The sequence below is a fragment of the Humulus lupulus genome, chromosome 4 (genome assembly GCF_963169125.1).
Source record: "Humulus lupulus chromosome 4, drHumLupu1.1, whole genome shotgun sequence".
Lineage (NCBI taxonomy): Eukaryota > Viridiplantae > Streptophyta > Magnoliopsida > Rosales > Cannabaceae > Humulus > Humulus lupulus.
Genome location: NC_084796.1, coordinates 147,605,113 through 147,610,631, shown reverse-complemented (window position 1 = coordinate 147,610,631; position 5,519 = coordinate 147,605,113).

Below are 5,519 nucleotides of genomic sequence, written 5' to 3'. Positions count from 1 at the left end.
TTCTAAGCAGTCCATTGATATAACCATCTTACAATAGTTCAACCCTCTAATTAATTAGTTCATAAATTAGAACGGAATAATTACCATTTTACCTTTCTAATTTACTTCTTATTCCTTAAGTACCATTAATTCACCAGTGAATAATTAATCTATAATCTAATTATAGATTTGAGCTCAAAATCATTCAGTTCCATAATTAACCCTTAAAGGACCTAATATACGATCCATTAGGAAAGATTAGATTCTGTATTGTTGATTCATGTTCCCAGCCATCCATGATATTAATTCTCCAAAACAAAAGTCATTAGCCTCATTCTATGAAGAGACCTTAACGAATGAATAAAAAGATTTAATAAACATGAAAAGGAGTTCATGAACACTCAGAATTTAGGTTTATCTATAAATGATCATCAATTATGATATGGATTACAAGTCTTTATTATTAAATGGTTTTTGGATAAAGACTTTTATTCATATCGGTCCATGTCATATATAATCATATTATATAAAACATATTTACCAAGATGTCTTACCACATCAATAATCTGAATCTAGATTATTTGTATCAACATGATACCTAGCAAACCGTACTTACAACCCCAATTAAAGAATTCCATAACTTCAATTTGTTGTTGTTGACTATTTTTATTCATTCATGTGATCTTAATTCTCTCGTACTAATACAAGATCACGTCCTCAATAATGAATATGGAATTTTTCTGATATTTACAAAATTATTCAAACAATAATTTAATAATCTAAATATAACAATAATAAACCATTGTATTTATTTATTCATCGAAATAATAAATGTCTTTTACATGATTTTAGGACATAATCCTAACAATCTCCCACTTGTACTTAAAGCGAGTAGGGCATTTCTCTCAATCCCATATTACGTACATGACCCTCAAATTGCTTTGCATGAAGCATCTTCGTAAACGAGTCTGCTAGGTTGTGTTCTGATGCAATTTTCAGAATGGACACATCTCCTCTATGTACGATTTCTCTGACTAAGTGGTATTTGCACTCTATATGCTTTCCCCTCTTGTGACTTCTTGGTTCTTTAGAATTAGCCACTGCTCCACTATTGTCACAGTAGAGAACAAGTGGTTTCTCCACTTCTGGAACAACTTTCAGATTGGAGTAGAACTTTTTGAGCCACTCAACCTCCTTAGCTGCTTCACAAGCCGGTATATACTCGGCTTCCATGGTGGAGTCTGCAATGCTGGTTTTTTTAATACTTTGCAGGACTAATGCTCCTCCTCCAAGAATAAACAATGATCTAGAAGTCGATTTCCAACTATCTCTATCTAATTTAAAATCAGAATCAGTGTAACCAGTGGGGTTCAGATCTCCACCTGAATATACAAGCATATAATCTCTAGTATTTCTAAGATACTTGAGAATATTCTTCACTGCAATCCAATGACTCAATCCAGAATTAGATTGATAACGGCTGACTATCCCTACTACATAACAAATGTTAGGTCTTGTACGCACATGGCGTACATCAGATTATCTACTGCTGAGGCATAGGGATACTGTCTCATGTCTTCCTCTTCCTGAGGTGTTTTGGGACACTGCTCCTTGGAAAGGAATACTCAAGAACGGGTTGGAATATCACCCTTTTTGAAGTTTTGCATATTAAAGCGTTCTAGCACCTTATCAATATAAGTTTCTTGAGACAGTGCCTAAGTTTTGTTCTGTCTATCTCTAAGAATCTTAATGCCCATAACATACTTGGCTTCTCCCAAATCTTACATTTGGAATTGTTCAGCTAACCAGTTCTTTACCTTTGATAATGATGTTACGTCATTTCCAATCAGTAAAATATCATCAACGTAAAGAACGAGAAATACTACTATACCATCTTTGATTTGTTTATAGACACAAGGTTCATCAACATTGTTTTCAAAAAACCAAATGTTTTACTTGTGTCATCAAATCTAAGATTCCAAGATCTAGAAGCTTGTTTGAGTCCATGAATGGACCTAAGAAGCTCGCAAACCTTTTGCTCTTGACCTTTTAATTTAAACCCTTCTGCTTGAGACACGTAAATGGTTTCATCAAGGTAGCCATTTAGAAATGCGGTTTTGACATCCATTTGCCAGATCTCATAATCCATGCACGCAGCTATGGACAAGAGTATACGAGCGGATTTTAGCATGGCTACAAGAGAAAATGTTTCTTCATATTCAACCCCTTCTTTCTGTGTATATCCTTTGGCTACAATCCTTGCTTTGAAAGTCTCTACTTTCCCATCCGCTCCTCTTTTCTTCTTGAATATCCACTTGCAACCAATGGGTTTGATATTCTCAGGTGGATCTTCAAGAACCGAGATAGAATTGGAATACATCGATTCCATTTCTTGGTTCTTAGCTTCTTGTCATTTTTCCTTGTCAGAATCATTCATTGCATCTTTAAATGTCAATGGATTGTCTTTGTTTGTGTCAGACACAAGCATTTGAATTTCATGTTCATAGTGTGTGGGTTACTTACTAACCCTCCCACTACGACGAGGTTCTCTACTATTCTGACTAGAACTAGCAGTTTCCTCTTGCCGTTTTTCATTGGTTGTTGCTAGTGACTTTGCAACTTTATTCGAGATCATCTCCTCTAGAACAATCTTTCTGCAAGGTTTGTGGTTATTAACATAGTCATATTCAAGAAAAGTTGCATTTGTCGATACAAATGTTTTATTTTCTTTTGGACTATTGAAAATTCCACCTCTAGTCTCTTTGGAATATCCCACAAACATGCACACTTCATAGCGTGATTCCAACTTCCCGGTCTTTCCTTTAAGCACGCGTGCATGACACCCCTAAATTCGAAAATGGTGTAAACTAGGTTTACAACTATAACGACCCAAATTCACTAATAGGGCTTAAGGGCCTTGATTAGTGTGTCGGGAGGGCATGATGGGAATTATGTGTGATTTTTATGATTAAGATGCATGATTATGAGTTTAAGCATGTTATATGACTATGTGAATTATGCTATGTGATAATTATGATAGGTGAATCGTACCACGTGGGCGCGGTGATACCGATGTGATGCACGTGCCGAGACGGTCTTAGAAAACTAGATAATGGTAACCGGTAATTTGGTAACTTGTGTGGCTGTTAGTAACCTTAGAGAGTAACAAGTTTTATTGGGAAAGTGGTAGAATTGTAAAGCTAGGAAAAGGACAAGTAAGCCCTTGAGGTCTAGTTAGTAAGGGATATTAATGGAGGGTTAAATTGGTCTTTTGGCAGTGTATAGGTGAGTTTGAACTGAAGAAAAACACAAGTACGTATAACACTTGGGAAAATAGGTTTATGCTGAATTGTGGAGACCTAGAATTAGAGCAAAAGGGAGATAGAAAGGGGAAGCAGAATTTTAAACTCTTGGAAGGAGAATCAAGGGGTGATTGAAGTTGTCAAGCAAGCTTAGACCAAGAATTCTCAGAGGTAAGATTTTAGCTATGGAATATTTAAGTTTCAAGTCTGGTTTTTGGTTGATAAGTGTGAATTGAAACAAGTTGGTGGCTGGTTTTGCATGAATTAAGAATTGGGTAATCAAAGGGAAAGGAGGTTTGAAGCTAGAGGTTGGACTCACCATTCAAGGTAAGGTTTCTGAGTAATTGCTAAGCTTATCTCTGTTAAGGATTAGGGGATTTGGAGTGTGGTTTCGGTTTGGGTTCAAGTTGTTTTTAATTTTCTGGTTTGAGTTACTAAGCATGAAACTCAAGAGTGAATTTTGGGAATAATTGTGTCAATGAGCTTGAGCATGATGTTTCTAGGTTGCTGTGAGGTCTATTAGGGATTTAGAGTTGGTTTTGAGACTTAGGAAGGAGTTTGGGGTGATTTGGAGTGAGTTGGGTTCGGGAAAAACGCGAAAGAAAACCCAGAATTCTGGGCTCGCGAAGGCGCGCCGCGGCGCTGTTCTAGCGCGCCGCTGCGCAAGGATGCTTTTGGGCGAAATTGGGCCTCTGACTTGCTGGGCGCCGCGGTGCACCAGGGCTGCGCCGCGGCTCAAGGCCAATTTCAGGACATGAATTTTTGCAATTTTAGGCCTTTGCTCCGAGGGTTCGGGGGATGTCTTCGGTATATTGTTTTAGGATTTTGGGGGTTCCGAGAGTGTGGGTTTGGTTCCGGGGAGGTAGCCTTGGATTGATTAGTGACAAAGGATGTTTTATTTGTGTTGTGATTAGGACTTTGGAGAGGCTCGGGGTAGAGGACCGTGCTCGCCGCTTCGTGGCATCGGAAACCAGTGAATTCAAAGGTAAGAAAACTGCACCCGGATGTATGATTGTAATGGGACTAAGTGCTCCCGAGAGTTACATCATGTCAATGTTGGTATTACGCCAAGGGATATGTAAAAGCGGTCTAAGAGTACTGTACATGATTTTAGCGCATGGGGCGCGAATTGGCCACTGGGAGCCAGAAACAACAGGATAATAGAGGGAGCAGCCTGTGAGCGCTAGCCCTGATTATCGTTTGTGAATTGTGTGTTATGTACTGAAATGCCTAGTATGTGAAATACTTGATTATACCAACTGGTGATATATCTGAGTTTATGCGATATAATATGAGTAATTGATTTGTGTGTTAATTGTTCATGCTCTGTTGTTGTTGTGTTTTCTTGCTGGGCCTTGGCTCACGGGTGCTACGTGGTGCAGGTAAAGGCAAGGGCAAGTTGGACCAAGCCTGAGGTGGAGAGCTCCGAGGTGATATGTGCATAGCCAGCTGTTCGATCACCATGGTCGAGGAGTGAGTCAGGACAGGGATTACCTAACTGCTCGTTTTGCCTTAGTAAGGCTGGTTGATGTATTTAAACCTTGTAACTTTTGTAAATGGCCTTTAAACTGATATTTTTGGGATCCCGTGTAAATAAACAATGTTTAGCAATGAAAATGTAACTTTTGAGACCAAAGCGTTTTTAGCCCTAGCTCCTTCACAGTTTTAGTATCACGATTTTATTTAAATGACTTGACTAGCAAGTCTGACACTTAATAAACACACAGTGTATCGGTCCTGGCTATCCAGGGCGTTACAACAACCATTCCATAATTCTATGGGTTAACCATTCCATAATTCTATGGGTGTAACGCCCTACTGCCTTAGAGCCATTACTAAGTGAGTTTAAAACGTGCAATTAACTCGCTAATCGAGATTTTAAAACAAAAGTGTATTTAAACCATAATCAGAGTCATAAACTTTTAAAATAAACCATTTACTGAAAATTATAAAGTGTTAAACATTTGGGATCCCAGAATACCATTTAGAAATATTTACAACTCAAAAATATAATCAGAGTCGACTAAACGAAAAAATTCAGGTTTAGTACAATCATCTCCAAAAAATACCCCTGGCCGTGGCAGCCAGGCAGGCCAAACATGTACGCGCCGCTTCACGCTCTCCGTACTCATGGTTAGTCGACTTTCCCCTTGCCTTTACCTACACCATAGAGCACCTGTTAGCCGTAGCCCAGTAAGAAAACCCTCACAAATAGATAACATAAGCATATCAAACACT